Raw genomic sequence first — 17953 nt, 5'->3', positions numbered from 1 at the left:
AAGGCATGGTTATAAACTGAACTATGGCTTCCAAAAAGTCACGGCGAAGGTTTATAAACCTAAATCGATTTAAGTCGAATTTGAATGACAATATCCTTTCGGGGGTGTTGTCGTTCTGTTGCCTCAATATCCCTTCGGGGGTGTTGATGCAACCGCTCTAGCTTGCTTGGAATTTCTGAAGGGCCAAGTCAATTACAGCGAAGATACGGCGGTATTTTTGCAGTATCGACGACCGATCTTTGGTATTTCTGGCGAAAATAAACCCAGTGTGGTAAAGAGCTATAGTTTTTTTAGCCGTATTTGAATGACAATATCTCTTCGGGGGTGTTGTCGTTCTGTTATCTCAATATCCCCTCGGGGGTGTTGATATATCCGCTCACTGTTTGAGTAGAGGTTCTAAATCCCTCTGGGGGTTGGAAGTTTTATTCCTGCTGTTGTAGCACCTGCAGATCGTTCAGCATCACTCTGGGGGTGCAGAATGCTCTGTTTTAATTGTTCTGTGTCGTTGTTTTCCTTACCCCTAACCTTACCACTTCCCCAATCCTACCCATCAGGAAAATGATGAAAAGACGATTCTTGGCAAGGCACAAATCTCCGATCATCATGGGGAACGTGCCATTTGAGCCAGACGCTACTGATTCCTGATTCCATAGGTTCATCCATGTATGGAGAACCAAAAATCCGGATACGTAGTTGCATTACTACAGGGCAGTTGCATATAAAATGTTATGCTGTTCCATATAGTTATAATGTTTCGGATTCACAAAGATCACATGAATAATACTCAGCGCGTTGAATAGTAGCTATGTGATAATTGAGTTTTCAATGTCCAGTCAGTGCCCCACTGGAATACTGCAGTTGTTCTTGGAAAAATGCAACAAATTCTTTGACATTTTCGGACTCACATCCGGCAGAAAAGTCTTTGTTTGAACGCAAGTTTGCAAGCTACGTCAATAGTTGGTATGTTCGGATGCAGCAAGGACGAATCTTGTGTTTTATTCAACTTATCGACAGTGGTAGAACTGGTTATGGTCCAACGAAATCAGTCGCAGCGCCAGCTCTACCCAATTCGTCCGCCCATTCATTTCCAGTAATACCGGAATGACCGGGTACCCATAGAATGTAGATAGTATTTGAAATTCCATGTTCTTCGATTTGAGTTCGACATGCGATTACTAATTACTAATCTCGAATCTGCCGAACTAAGTGCTTTCAGGGCAGCCTGGCTGTCAGAGCAAAAATAGATTATTTTACCGCAAAATCCCTGTTGAAGTGCTGATTACATGCCACGCAGAATCGCAAAGATTTCGTCTTGGAACACGGTTGATTCCTTCTTTCAAACATGAGCAGTTCATGGGATCGTACTTATTTCACTGAATCAAAACGTCATACAAATTAGAACGAGTATTTTTATACATTATGCCAAATCACTCTTATGCCAAACGACTTTCATGCCAAAAGACCATTATGCCAAACGACCTAATAGCATTCAATATCCTGTACATTGTATGCCAAATAACCATTATGACAAAAAACCCACTGTCAAATTGATTCTTATGGCAAACGTGCATTATGCCAAACGAATTTATGCCAAACAGGTTATCCGCGTTACACTGTTACTAGTTATATATACATTATATATTCCTATCCTTATTGTGAGCTTGAAGTAGAATACGTAGCATAGTGTAAAATATTGTTAATATGACTCTGGTGTTTGGAAATAAAGACAAATGTGGTATTAATTATGACAACAAAATATAAAGACCTACTATGTCCAACAACAATGTAACCAAAATCGGAATCTTACTGTATATTGTATGAGGGATACCAGACACATGCAACCACACTCGAGACAATGGATAAATTTAATTCCTCGCGATATCGCGTTTTCAGCGAATCAATAACATCAACAGTATAGAAATAAGTGATATACAATTTTCAATTGTGATTCACCCAAGAGCGCGGATTATATCGCTCTAGCACAATTACAGACGACTGAATAAACATTGCTAACCGTCACAATACTCGTAGCTACCGGTGAGATATTATATAGCTATACGCGAAGTAGAAGGAATTTATGTTGTTTATAGTTAGTATGCTGCGATACGGCTCGAAACCAGTAGAGTTTAGAAGATAGTGTGTGACAGTTATTACTATAGTCTTGGTAACAAGTCATGTCCACGCCCAACTTCAAAGGCAAATCTGTGTATCTGGCAGCGCTATAGCGGTGTAGCAGCCGCACCACAAAAAAAAATATTCTCAGTTAAAAAAACAACTGCCGAATCTCACGAAGGTCGGTCACAAAGTCTGTTTTTATTTTGATTACGCGTTTCCCCCTGTTTGTGTGTTATTGTTTTTTTTACCGATGTCTATAATGAGTTGCCTAAATTGAGCACAAGTTCATTCGGTCAGTGTGTATATTTCAACTCTTGAGATAACGTCACAACTACCATGCCGCGGCGTGGTTATTCGTGTAGATATTTACCCTTAGCCGGTGGTGTGTTTGAGTTTTGGTGAGAAACGCGATTGCGATATGGCAGCAGAGCCTCGTTGTCTCTCGGAACACACTGTTCTGGATTCGCTTCGCGCCAAGGTTGATGTATACGGAGCTGTCAGTCGAACTCATTGATCGTGGATTGTTGGTAATGATTTTCGTTCAATCGTCCAGTTAAAGTGGGGTGCGCAGTGCATAACATTGAAAAAAGGCACTTTATCTAATCGGTCATAGTGAATAAACAGCTTGGTTATACATTTGCGAATGTGCATTCACGGTTCGCTGAAAATAGTCAATAGTGCCTGTGTGATATGAGAATTTAAATCCTCAAGCTAAGAAACAATCCTGTGAACGTACCTTGATACCGTAGTGATTTAACTGTGCATATATCGCAAGCTAAAACCATTGTGTAGGGCGACGACCCCCTCCCGTTTGTAAGGCGGTAGGTTTTCACTTTCGCACAGCTTGAGATATTCAATTATGAATGCGATTCTATTTTAATTAAAAACTTTGGCTCGTAGTGTATCGCGTGCATAATTAATTGCATCTCTCGTCGTCGGTCAGAGATGATTAAAAGGCACACATATCGTTCCGTGTTGGTCAGTTTTTTTTAACCGTGTTACTCATCCAGTACACGTGTGTCGTCGAGACGGATTTTGTCGCGTGGTTCTTTTAATTTTGGTGCACAGTTTGAATAATGGAATGATTCCACTGAGTGCTGTTTCGGCAGCCGTCCAAGACTGCAGCAGCCAGAAAGGCGAGCCAACTAATGACATCATCCAGTGCGCCGGTTGTTGGTTGACTTGGAAGGGTAGAACGGACGGGAGGATACGAAAATTGAACACTTGATTGGTGAAGGTTGAACACTTTTTGTTATTGCTATGTGCTCCTGAATTCTACACAAAATCAAGTGCAATTGTAAATGTGTTTGAACTAATGCATGGGGGGCTTTGTACAGTAGGTATTTGTGCGTGATTGTTTCCGTTGCGACATAATAAATGCAAGTGGGTGGTTTCAGTTAGCGCACACAATTTGGCTATGAATATAAAGTAATTTGAATACTAAGTGTTGACGCGTGTGCAATGCAATGGAATAACGAGGGTTGCGATGGTAATTGAATTTGTCAACGCCCCAAGTCAGCGATATATGAAATCAAGAATAAAAAAAAAACAAGAATTGTTTATTTTCAGATTTACAAATCGAAGAATACATAATTTGATAAGTTATCTGAAATAGCCTGGAATGGAGTGATCACAGAAATTCTAGAAATTTGCTTAAGGGAGTGATATCCTGAGTTCATATTTTATTAAGAGTATCCTTCTCGGTTCTTGGTTTTGTATATTAAGTTCCAAATCTAAAGATTCTGATAATTCGATACATATATATATATATATATATATATATATATATATATATATATATATATATATATATATATATATATATATATATATATATATATATATATATATATATATATATATATATATATATATATATATATATATATATATATATATATATATATATATATATATATATATATATATATATATATATATATATATATATATATATATATATATATATATATATATATATATATATATATATATATATATATATATATATATATATATATATATATATATATATATATATATATATATATATATATTAAAGTAATTGATATTAAATTTTGGTTATGTTATTTATTATTGTATAAAAATCATTTTTGCACATGAATGACCCTGTAGCATAGTCAGTCATGGATTTCGTTTCGACTCTGGTCCCTAACCAGCATTCTGCTTCGGAAGAAACTGAAAAATGTAATGATTAATTATGATTTAATAATGATTAGATGTCCGACCAAACAGTCACAGATACAGTGAAAAGCAGCTTATATCAGCTCTCGATTTCGTCAACTATTTTTTTTTAATGTTTTAACAACTGTGCTTTATTAAAAAGAATTTGTTTTCAGAAACAGGAATTACGAGCGCTAAAATAATGGATTTCCGAGAATTCAAAAATATAAGCGACAACGGAACATCACTTCAGATTGTCACTAGTAAATCTAAGATATCAAGTCTGTTTATCTAGAAAATATTTAAAAGTTCTGAACTGTATTTTTATTTATTTTTTAATCATATTTAATTTCCGTCGACCTCTATCCAAACTGGGTGTCTATTAGGGCATTGCAAAAAAAATTTTTTTTGAGTTCTCAAAGGCCCCCCCTCTCATATTGTGACAAATGTCATATATCCCCAACTTCTCGTATTCGGACTAAGGTCAAAAGTGTTCCGTTCGATTTCTAAGATTTTTTCACATTAGAAAAACTACAAAATATGTATGATTTGCATCACGGAGCAGACAAATCATTAAAAATATGGGATTTTGGGGCCAAAATGACCCAGTAAAAAAATTTCAAGCGAAGTGGGCGGGGGTCTAAAATTGTCCAAATGATGTGAAATTTGACATCTGAGCTTACTTTGACAGTTGTCACAATATAAGAGGGGGGGCCTTTGAGAATTCAAAAAAAAAATTTTTTGCAGTGCCCTAGTGTCTATTACCGACGCCAGAAAGGTTACCTCTCTTTCTGAAACTATTGGAACAACACATGGACCGGGACCAGCGCAGCGGTCCGACGGAAGATGTGACCAGAGAGATTTTTCGTCTAAAAAATTCTAACTACCTCGGCTGGGATTTAACCCAGATCCACTGGGGCGTGAAGCAGTCGCGCCTGAATCTTTAGCACCGGCGCCATCGTGGACTGCATTTTTAAATAGTTCGGATGGCAACAATTTGAAATGGAATGCAAAGTTGCATCGCAATGACTCGCGCTTAAAGTTTTACACGCAGTTGCTCACCGAAAAAATGGGAGCAACTTGAAACTTAAATCAGGAATATTGCGGTGTCATGGTTCATGTCGAAATTCTCCAAGAAAATTTTGATCTAGCAAGCGATTTGCAGACGCAACTCTTGCCATTTATAAGAAAGTGCAACGATTCAACTCTGCTACAGCCATTGTTGCCAAGTATTTCGAATCTAAACTTGTCACGTTCGAAAAAGTCTGGAAAAATCTGACACTTTCGCAAAAAAGACATTTGTTTACTATGAGCCAAAATGTATTTTGTCTGATATAAAAAACACAGGTGATCAAATGATTTGTTTTGAGAGTGCTAAAGGGTAAACCTCTATTAGATGAAGATTTAAATGGTCACCTGAGTATAATAAAGGAACTTAAACTAAACCCTGTCTTGATTTCAGTTAAGGATAAAGTGGAGGCTAAACCGACCTTCGATATTTCATATGAGGTCCACATAGTGGATCGTCAGATATAGGATGTAGGGGGTCCCATTCTACCTCAAGGTCCAATATCATTCTATACAGATGGTTCTAAAATGGGTGAGCTAACTGGCTCGGGAGTCTACGGACCACGAATTAAGCAAGTGATATCATTGGGAAAGTGGCCAACAGTTTTCCAGACAGAGGTTTATGCAATATACACCTGCTCGGAGGTCTGTAGGAAACGAAACTACCGGCATGCAAAAATCGCAATCTTCTCGGACAGCCAAGCAGCACTGTTGGCATTAAGGTCGTCGACATGTGAATCCAAACTGGTTTGGTAGTGCATCACATCTGTACAACAATTGGCTACTCGTAGTAAAGTAATGATATTCTGGGTACCAGGCCACCAAGGAATCGATATGGTAATGAAGTGTTCGACGGATTAGCCAGGCGTGGTTTATCAAACATGTTTGTTAGGCCAGAGCCATTTCTAGGCATATCAACCTGTGCCATCAAACTAGAACTTCCAGCAAGAGAACAACTGTCAGACGACTGACGTAACGTAGTAGGCGATCGACAAGCTAAAAAATTCATACATCCAGATACAATGAGCGCCAAAAAACTAGTGGGTCTAAAACGTAAAGGCTTACGTATAATGACAGGTTCATTTACGGGAAACTATCCTGCTAAGTATCATCTGAAAAAATTGGCAAAAGTCAAGATGACATTTGTCGATTCTGTAGCTACGAACCCGAGGGCTCGAAACATATTCTCTGCTATTGTGCAGTGCAGTACTATTTCTTCGAAGGAAGCGAAATTCGGAAGGCATCTTATAACGCCTCATGAGGTATGGCATACCTGTCCTAAACGGATCCTCAGCTACAAGAATAATGTACTACCCGGTTGGGACGACACATGTGGACAAACGAACAATTCGCTTCCAACTACATTGGATTCGGACAATTTATAACATGTAGAGCAAACAGGGGCAGCCACAAAAGTGGCATAGTTTCCCCTAACAAAAAAAAATTATGCTACATTCTCGACTGATTCACTTCAGGTTTAATACAAAGGTTAAGTATAACAGGAAAATTCAAAATGGAAAAATCTGGCAAACTTAAAAAAATCTGGCAATATGTTTAATTTGACGACTTGTTCAGTTGTGAAAAATCTGGAAGATTCGAGATATCTATACCTTTTATTCAAAACGACATACCTACAATGAGTGACTTTCTTTTCCGTTAATAATTCGGTCGCTTTAACATTTATCCCTCAACTCTTTGCATAATATGCTAGTCAAAACCACTGTCTTTTGAACTGTACTGTAAAATAAGTGAAAATTGCTATAGTGACGCCGTACAAATCGAAAGAGAAAGTAAACAAAGAGAAAGTAAACAACTCATTGCAGATATGTCTTTTTTTTAAAAAAAAGGCTCAAGATATATCTAGAACATTGGCTTATCTACCTGATATTCGTCCATATCTCTCTCCCTCTCTCTCTCGATGCAACCAGACGCACCCAGCTGCATCATTTTAGTCGCATTTCAAGATTGAATATTGATGTCCCTTAGCTTTTCATCGTTTTATGTGTACTTCTATATGGGCAGATGGAGCAATTTATTTTCTCATCAATTGTAGTATGACCCAAGTAATCAAAAGAATTATAACGTAGCCTAATAACTGTTTTAGATCAATACAAAGGAGAGAGGGTGGTCCGAGGCAGTCTTCAAGAGCTGTTAAGCTCTATATTCTGATATAATACCAGAAAAGGCGAAATATAACATAATTAGCTCAGATGTTTGCGTTTCGAATTCGTTTCTTCAGAAGCACGGCACTTGACACACTAAACGACTTCGAACTTACGATGTTCCGTAAGCGAAGAGGTTCCCGTTTTTTGCATCACAAATAATTAAATTTTAAAAAATTAGTCACAGCATTACAATAGCATTATATTGGCTTTATATTCCCTATATAGTAGCACTAAATACATATGTAAAGCATGCATTCTTTACATATGCATGCTCCTCATCATTGGCTCACAAAAAAGGTAGTGTTTCAGGATTTTTGTACATGAAAACAACAAAAGAAACAAATAAACTTTTGCGTATTTATGGACATATATTTAATCAACAAAAAAAAATTCTTAATGCAAAAGTAAATGACCATGGCGGATTTATAAAGAATCTCGCGCAGTAGCTCGTCGCGGAACTCCGTGCATTGTTCACCTCTTGATTTTTACATGTAACAAAAAATCGAATACTTACTTATTAAGAAGGCTTTTCTGTGCAGTATAGAAGATTATGATGATTGAAAGTTGCAGGTAGTAGTAGTAAGTGTGTTAAGGGGTTACATACTTTTTGTGAGAAACATGTCAAGGAAATTTGAATTTACGTAAAGGCATAAAGTAATGATATTATTACATCAAACTTATAGTATTTTGGTAGGACATTTTTCGGTGAAATAAATTAGCATAAGTTTATAAAAATGTATTGATAGCTGGCGGAGTTATGGCTTTCCCCCCTAAACCCTGTTTTATTTAAGAGGTTTGCGTTGATCACGAGTTCGGTTAGTCTGTCCTATTCCTTCCATCCTAACTCACTAAGCTCAGATAACGCTGAGTACGTATGAAAATCAAATTGCCACGTGTAATTTCTGTGAAGACTAAGAAAAACTCAAGTACTATTACCAAAACCGAAACACAGCATGTTCAATACAACCACAAATTATGAACAACGCAATGAAGAATTTTCAACCACCACCAACAACATCTAGCAGCTTCTAACAAAAAATTAACAAGAAACGCATCAAGAAAAATATCAACCAATAGACCATACATAATAAGACAGCATTCGGTTAAATAGCTTTCGATCAAAAGACCCGTTCGGCAAATTAACCCTTTCGGCCAAATGGCGCTAGGTCAAAATTTATTCAGCCAAATGACCAGACACTACACTACAGTCGCGTTCGGTATATTGTATTTGTATTTTCCACAGTTTAGATAATCCATTTTTTTCCAAAAAGGATGACTGTATATACTGAAAAGAAGTTATCACCCTGCAACATCATTTAAATGATTAATTGTCCATTAATACGACATCCATAGTAGAGAGATCAAAAGAGCTTTTGAAAATACTATCGGGATCAAGTTTATGACTTTTTGCTTATCAAGCCAAATGCTTAAATATGAGACGATAGTGACTGGAAGACAGAAATGGGATGGGATACCAACCAGTAGGTGATGATGGTATGATTTATGAACCCTTTCCCGAACCTTTTATTAGATTTTTATTAATTTAGTTTAGAATTTTGGGATTCTAAACAAATTATATTAAATCAAGTGGGATTCTTTGTACTAGTAGGATTTTTACAATAATCCGAAAAATGCCCTACAGACTAAGAGTCAGTTGCTAATTTGTTTGCCATCACATTCCGTTTGACACTCCAACGTATATGGATAATACAACTGTCAATCTAATGCTGTTATCGTTATCGGTATTCTACTTTTTTGGTATCCCAACAATTCGATCTCTCGACTATCGATGGTGTGAAGCTGTTATCGTATTACAACTGGTGCGTTGTTAAGAACTGACAAATGATTCGAGTGTTATGCAAGGATATGCCCACGCCCAACCCTTCAACACGAACTACTATAACTACTGTCCCATTTATCTGCCGTCGACAAACAAACCCACCACACCCTTGTAACGTAAATTATTCGGGTAGTAACTGTTCCTGGCGGCATGGTGCAATAAATGTATATATTTCTAGGTTTTCTATATACCAAGTCAGCAGTAGAAGGATGTCGCTAAGTAAGAGAAAGAAGGACTGAGAAAGAGGCACGGCCTCTGAGTTGACGTTTAATATTTCTTTTCTGTTTGTGGTTACACTAAATGGTTTCCCTAAAACTCAGGACAGTTTTTCTTTACCCCCAGGCGCAGGCAATAGTCCGACGACGTCAAGTGCTTTTGAACAGACTGTTGAATGTTGAAATCGGTGGCCCCGTTATGGTAATATATTTCAGCTTATTTTTGTGAGTAAGAGAAATGTACGATAGTTAAATTATGTTTAGACTAGACTAGACTAGGTGAGAAGAGGAATGTACGTTAGTTAAATCGAAAAGGGCGGATTAGAATTGTTTTCTTTGTCAAATCAATATTTTATGTCGATCTGTTATTATCTCTCTGGTGGAAAGCGTGACAAAACATAGAAGTTGTTTCACTGAAGAACCAAACTACAAATACGAACAAGTAAAAACAGTCAGGGTTCACCCAACCCCATCTTCAACGGAGGGATCGGTATAAAAAAGTCGTACTTCTTCCTCACGGTCAAACCAACCTGTTACATTTTGCAATGATTACGATTTAGTTTGCAGCTAGGGTAACTCTTGCTTACGGTAGACACGCTTTCATTCAATGACAATGAGTGAAAGCGTGTCATACGAATATTCCTAGATATAAAAGTACATTGCAACTGCAACAGATATTATAGCTATTATGTCTGCATAAAAAAGGAACATTGACGACAAACATAGTATAAAATCGGAAGGCACTTGCTCCGATAAGATAAGAACGCGCGTCCACTTTGTTTATGTTTGATTAAATGGAAACGGATTCCATCGATGAGCTGGTCTAAATCATTTCTACTTGTGCAATTTTTGTTGTATCCTCAGTACAAACGGTGACGAGTGTAGGTAACTAAAAAAATGAAATCGAAGCTCAACCATTGTTACTCATAGACTTTTTCAATGAGATTGACAACATTCCAGCACAGTTCTTCCTTCAGCAAAGTTGTTGGGCACATCCTGGACTATACTTTTAAGTACTATGTTGCATATCACGTTTTTCCATACTAATCTATATTCAAATTTGAGATGCAATGGTCACGTCCAATCGACCCGTAATTTTGCATAGTTTTTTGGACCTTTGGAATCAAAAATCGTTGTTGCATATTAGTTACCTCACCCTGATGTAGCAGTTTAGAAATAAGAAGAGCTTTAAGAGCAGGAGCTGGAGTGGTCGTAAATGCTCCAGTCATCGCCATGAGCGCCATATTTTGCACACACCATTTTTTAACATACAAGGTGTTGAACGCACAAATCTATCTTCTATATATATGAAAGTCAATGTTTGTATGTATATGATTTATGGACTCCCAAACGGCTTGACCGATTGCCGTAAACATTTATACATAGTAGGCGTTTGTACTGAAGTGTGTTTGTGTGCTATTGGTTGAGGATTATCTGCCCGCCAGATGGCGCTTCGGCACAATTTGTGTTTTACTCTTATTGCGTTGAAAGTCGCAGTAACGCGCGATGGGTATTAACTAGTGTCTTATAAATGCAATAGATATATTTGGATTTGATACCTCAAGTTTTCCCAAAAGTACACTTTCTTGCCTCTGAGCTCAGTGTGAGCAGTTTAGTTCAGTTTGAAATTCATTATAATTCCAACGTACTGGACTCACTCCGCACACAGTAACTGAGAGTCCAGAAATGGCAAGTGACGAATCCCAGTTATTCGCTTGTTCATAATAGTCGTGAATTCTTTGTTCAAAAGCATCCGAGTATTACATTAAACTTTCAAACCACTAGAATAAATGTACCACTCAAAATGGTTTCTTCAACAAAGTTAGTTTATAAAATATTTCCCATTTTGTAGAAGTATGAGTTTGGTGATAAATCTCCCTAAAGATGAGAAACGAGTTTTTCTTTGCTAATTCACGCATATAAAATGTATTCAGCATAGTTGTAGAGCATATAATACAAAAGAACTTTACTGAAAAGTCTATTTGTTTAAATTTGTGTGATCCATCTCTTAAATGTACTTTTCTACATTGTTTTCTTCTGGTGATATTTAGAAATTTGAAAACACAAATTGTGTTTTCATTTTTTGGAGCTAGTGTCAATCTAACGCTAGCTTCGTCCTGTCATTAAGTTAGTGTCGGATTCTGATGAGAGGAACTCGAAACGCCTCTCCAATAACTAATTTGAAAATGTTCAACAATTTTGTCCGGCGTGAGAAAATACACATTTCATTTTCGACAAACGTTGCCTCGTGTGCTCGAACTCTACCAAGTTTTTAAAAAATAATAAAGCATTATCAAATGAAATATACAAATAAATACATGTAGAGAGTGCGCCATTAAAATGCAAAAAATGTTCTTTTTGAGCTCTTATGATCTGAATTTCAGCCTTTCTTATAAACAACACCGTTTTCATACAGCTATAACTTTTGGTTTCGGCATGAATTGCTCCCAAAAACAAGTAAGGCTCATGAATGTGACTATTACCTTTCATTTGAGCACTAACATTTACAAGTATTAGCTCTATAATTGAAGTTATTACAATTAGTCTGACTGGATTCCGATGGAGCAGTGCTGCCAAGGACAGTTGGATGAAAAAATATGTACAGCTTCTAACACAACGATGATAATGATATCTTAATGGAAACAGGTGTTTCTTGACCCCACAATTTTCAAGGATAAAGTTTTGGACTTCTATATGCACAAGATAATAGTGTTCTGCATGAAAGGGTTAAAGACTCGAAACTGAAAGTGCGACTACTGCGGTATGCCACCTGGTTACCCCGTGAGTCGATTCCTACTCCCATCAGGAGTCTCTGCCAGCCCTCTGGCAACCCTATACCATCATATGGAGTTTGACAGCGACTTACATATATGGGACGTTATAGCTATAAAGCCCCAAACAAAGAATTACATTCGGCACTATACACGACATTCAAGCATTCCACACGACGTTTTGCACCTTGTGGGATGATTAAACAACGTATTATTCAGAAAAACTACGTTTAGTAACTAATTACAGCTATTAATCAATCGATTCAAAGTTAATGTTTTGGTTTCCATGGCAGTGATGCTGGCTGCACAGAGACGTCGTCCTTGACAGGGGGCTGGTCTCTGCTCCAACTCCGAATCAAATTGGACAAGCCTAGCTACCGGACCAACGTGTTCGAAGTATGTATGGGATTATTCGATAATTTACATGGTAAATCGCGATCAGTTTATAACTGCAAGTGAAAATAAGAAAGATAATTTTATTGCCTACAACTTTATTGAAGACTGCAAATCAATCCAACTTTCTTAAGAGGAGCAAACAACGCGGAAATCACTTCTTTAAAAGTTTAATACTTTTAATGAACTGATTTCTGAGTTGTTTACCGGCTTTTTGCATTATCTAGCCTTATACCGAGAACTTGTAATCTGCTTCTAGAATTTTGCGCAATTACAGAAAATCAGTGACTGTGACAACCGTGTGATCAAGCGAAAGCCACTCCAAAAAGCATTAAGACATTTTTTGTTGTACAAAAAGACAGTTCAGCATCGCAAAGTTGATAAAAGAGGTTGCCGTGTTTCAAACGTCCTCATTTGACCTGAGCTGCTGAAGTAAAATGTTCATTGATGATATCGGAATCAAAATACACTCAGGTTTTTTTACGCGATTTTTTGCGCGGCATTTTCTACGCGGTTTTTTAATGCGGATTTTTGAATTTACGCAGTTTTCATTACCGAGGCTTCCATCAAGCGGATTCGTGAATTTACGCGGTCTTCGTTTACGCGGATTTTGAAATTCACGCGGTTTTCATTTACGCGACCTGTATCCTCCGCGTAAAAAACCTGAGTGTACAAATATAGTCACTAGCAAACCGTCACTATTAGGACAAATGAGGGATTCCATGAGAAACCGGCCGACCGCAAAATATGACCATCGTCGATTCGAACGAAACTTTGCAGGTGTGTTCGCTGTATGAATCTCCATGATATTCTCTGGCAATTGGAATATTTTGATACAAGAGTAATTTTTCAAAAGGGCGTAAACGTTTCTACGTGTATGAATTTCAAATTTTTTTGTTCGATTACTGTATTTTATACAGCAAAACTATCTGAGAACAAGTTACAGGGAATGAATACTTCTGTCCGAAAAAAATATACACTGAAAAAAATGTTGCGTCAAAACAAAAATTTATCATAAAAAATTAAATTGCGAAAAAACCATTTTTTTTAATTTTTTTATATTTTGTTACCAAAAACCTAAAGAGAAAAGAAACCTTTTGATTGTGATTGCATGATGGAGAAAAAATCGGTAAAAAAGTTTTTCTAACAATAACTTCGTACATGTTTTTAAATTTCATACTAATTGACATACAAAATTGTAATTTTATTACAGAATATAATTCTAAGCACCATTTAAAATCAAAATGCATTTAACAAAAATCTTTCAAAATGCGATAGTTTTCGAGATATTTGAAATTTCGCTCCTTCAAAAACAATTAATTCGTGTAATTATGCTCTTTTTAAAAGTTATTCGCGTTACCCCATCAAAAAATGTCAAAAATTTAATGTTTATCGTTTTAAAGACGTAAAAGCAACCTTTTTAGTGTATTTGGATCATGAAGAAGCTTTCAATAAAAAAGTTTTCCAAACAACAACTTTTGACATTTTTTTATAATTCTTACTATTTGCAGTCAAAAATACAATTTTCTTTTTGAATATGATTCTAAACGCCATTTTAAATCGAAATGCTCTTAAAATTTTTTTTCTAAAATGTAGTTCTCGAGATATTTTAACTTTTGTTTTAACAACACAATTATTTTGTTTTATTACGACCTTTTCATAAGTTAGTCGCGTTTCTCCATCAACAATAATAGGCTTTTCAAAAGGCCCGTAAACTTTCGTGCAACTTTCTCTTTGACATCAAGGCGATATTGTAAACCATTTGAAAGGTACATTAGTATGAAATTTAAAAACATGTACGAAGTTATTGTTAGGAAAACTTTTTTACCGATTTTTTCTCCATCATGCAATCACATTCAAAATGTTTCTTTTCTCTTTAGGTTTTTGGTAACAAAATATAAAAAATTAAAAAAATGGGTTTTTTCGCAATTTAAATTTTTATCATAAATTTTTGTTTTTTGAAAAATGACACAACATTTTTTTCAGTGTATATTTTTTTCGGACAGAAGTATTCATTCCCTGTAACTCGTTCTCAGATAGTTTTGCTGTATAAAATACAGTAATCGAACAAAAAAATTTGAAATTCGTACACGTAGAAACGTTTACGCCCTTTTGAAAAGTTTCTCTTGAGTCGAAATAATCTTATTACCTGTGGAAAATATTTAGTCTTGCATGACGGTGAAACGTGTAAAGTTTCATTGGAATCTAAGATGGTCGGTCACGATTTTAAAGATTTTCGGACGGATCTTCGTGGAATTCCTCAAGTATATAATGGAAAAATAAATACAATTGGAAAAAGTATTCTTTTAACTTGATTTACTTTTGCGCTTGTGATGATTAATTTCATGCCTTTACCAATGAAACATTTAAAAATTATATCGACTATAGGGTGGCAGTTATTTTGAAAATGTTATAATTTTGTCCATCGCCGGTCAAAAAATGAATCAAGGTATCAAAAAAATTATGCGAAATTTGAGCGGTATTGAACCATTTTAACACGTGCCTCGAAGCGATTGAAGTTTTATGTGGTATATACGTGTATTTTATTCATGTATTTTATAGTTGTATAGTTATTTTATATATCGATTAAAGCGATTGCCATGGTTCAAACGTACATTATTTCCCACGAGCGTCTGATTGGATACTTTCGTTATATACCGTGAGTATAAGCGTTCGTGCTAACTCCCGAACCGACAACGTAAATGGCTACCACCAAACCGTCCTACCCGTGTGGTCGAATACACAATTGAAAAATAATTAAATTAGGGAAAAATCTCCAATTTTGCTACTTCTTCGCTATAGCCTAGATTCTTCACTCCCGAAAAAATAATTAACTCTTCTGATAAAGCCGATAGCTCTTCACCACACTGGGTTAGGAGCAATAACATATATTTGCGTTTTAGCTCTCTCTACATAGGTTCGTCTGTGTATGGAGAACCAAACATCCGAATACGTAATTGCATTACTGTAAGGCAGTTACGTATCAATTGATATGAAGTTCCGCAATCGGATTCACAAAGATCACACGAATGATACTCAGCACGCTGAATAGTAGCCATGTGATAATAGAGTTTGCTATGTCCAGTCAGTGCCCTGTCTAGAAAACTGCAATTGTTCTTGGAGAAATGCAACAAATTCTTTGACATTTTCGGACTCACATCCGGCAGAAAAGTCTTTATTTGAACGCAAGTTTGCAAGCTACGTCAATGGGTGGCATCTTCGGATGCATCCCAGGAGCGAATCTTGTGCTTTATTCTTATTTTCCGGAGACATATACGAAGCTAAACTTTCAAGCGCCCATTTGATCGATTCAGCTGTCATAATTCTACGACCCAAGAATCAGAACTACCTGAAAAGAACTCGGGACAGTCGTCGATGATGGCTTTATACAGCTTGGAAAGCGTGTGTCAGAAAAACCTAAAGGTAAAGCTATTCAGAAGGACGAAATCCCGGTCGAACTTCTGCAAGTCAGGAGTGATCGGCTGTACGAAACAATCCACTACATAATCGGGACGATCTGGATGAAATAAGAAATGCCTTCAGATTGGTTGGATGGCTTCATCTTCAAGAAGGGCCACAAACTCGAGTATAATAACTATCGAAGCCTAACGATCGTCATTGCTGTTTACAAGGTATCTCTGGTTCTGTTAAGCAGACTAAATTGGCTAAATTCTTTGTCGGCGAATATCAAAGCCGGTTTCGAGAATCAGGATCAATGGCGGACCAAATGTTACCTTGCGACAAAAATTCTGTTAATTGACCCTCTTAAGATAGATGTCTCCCGTTTAGTTCCCCTATAAACTAACTATTTTTAATTTAAAAGACTCTTGATTTATACTAAAATTAAACAAGTGGATAAACGTTGTTGAAGAGCTGGCCGCAAACATCCAGTGGATTGTTCTGGCTGTATAGCGTACGATGTGTTGAGTGCCGGGAAAAATCATTTCTCCGGAAAGACCTTCCCGAAACGTTGAAATCAAGCTTTGCTGGCAGCGCAGGGGAATCTATGTTGTCTGTAAGCAAGTCGAAGATAAAGAGTCGTTGCAGAAAAATTCACTTATTTCGCAGCGTAGGGAGATTGATGAGAGCGCAGCGATCTTCGTATGGAGGCAGTTGTAATCGATTTTGCCAGGGCAGCCGACGAAGGGCAAACCTGATGAAGTTCTTCTGTACCCGTTCAAGACGATTAATGTGAACGGAGTGATACTCCATATTCCAGAATACTGCGTACCAGTACAATGTATAGCGATTTTAGACAGTAAACATCAGTGAAATCGCGGATGTTGCGCTTGATGAGCCCAAGTACTGCGTAGGATTTAGCTATGACAGAAGAAACATGTGCGGTGAACCGTAGTTTACGGTCGAGAGTGATACCTAGATCCTTGACGGATGCGACTCGTACATCAAGTATTCGAAAACAATGGGCGATTGTACTCGTGCGAAAGTGATTATGCTGCATTTCTGTATGTTCACACTCATGCCGTTTCTGTCACACCAATCCATAACCCTTTCGAGGTCCATTTGCAAAGCGCACCAGTCAACCCTAGTTTTTATAACACGGTACATTTTCAAATCATCTGCATACATGGCTTTAGTCGACGACAATTCACTGCAGAGGTCGTTCACGAAGAGTACAAAAAGAAGAGGTCCAAGATGACTTCCTTGAGGAACATCCGATGTAATGTGGAAAGGATCCGATAGTGTAGCTACAAGTCGCGCCGAGGCGCTACGGTTCGCAAGGTACGAGAAGATCCAATTAGTCAGCCAGTCCGGCAGTCTAGTCCGCCTTAGCTTTTCCACAGCAAGCTGATGAGGAACACGGTCGAAAGCTTTCGAGAAATCGATGTACGATGCCGGAGAGACAACCGACTCGTTTGTAATGTTAGATGAATTGAAGCAGGGCGATGCGCTCTCCAATCTATTGTTCAACATAGCGCTCGATGTGCAAAAGAGCGGAACCATTATTACGAGATCTCCCATGCTTGGCATCGCGTACGCCATCGATATCATTGGTATTGCTCGAAGGGCCATGGAAGATGCATTTTGGCTTATTAAAAGTGAAGTTGCGATAATTGGTCTGACTACAAACTCTTGCAAGAAAAAATACATGGTAGCTGGTAGAGAACGAGACAGTCCGAAGGGTGTTGGTCCCAACGTGAAAATCGATGGGGTACGGTACGATGTCGACGAATATATCTTGGA

General features: G+C 37.2%; 1 protein-coding gene across 10 annotated transcripts in view; it reads left to right on the top strand.

Annotated features, from left to right (window-relative positions):
* LOC131687223 (protein 4.1 homolog) overlaps nt 1-17953 on the top strand; it is a 140029-nt gene that overhangs the window by 94784 nt on the left and 27292 nt on the right. The window contains exon 1 of one of the 10 annotated variants that reach the window (XM_058971284.1): nt 2514-2642. The exons of 8 other annotated variants lie outside the window; for them this stretch is intronic. The gene's annotated coding sequence lies outside the window, so the exon portion shown is untranslated. Of the gene's footprint in view, nt 1-2513; nt 2643-2707; nt 2937-17953 lie in introns of those variants that run through there. One more of the 10 variants, XM_058971285.1, reaches the window with a different exon arrangement.

The sequence above is a fragment of the Topomyia yanbarensis genome, chromosome 3 (assembly GCF_030247195.1).
Source record: "Topomyia yanbarensis strain Yona2022 chromosome 3, ASM3024719v1, whole genome shotgun sequence".
NCBI lineage: Eukaryota > Metazoa > Arthropoda > Insecta > Diptera > Culicidae > Topomyia > Topomyia yanbarensis.
The sequence above is the reverse complement of the archived record's forward strand: the minus strand, read 5'-3'. Positions and strand labels throughout refer to the sequence as shown.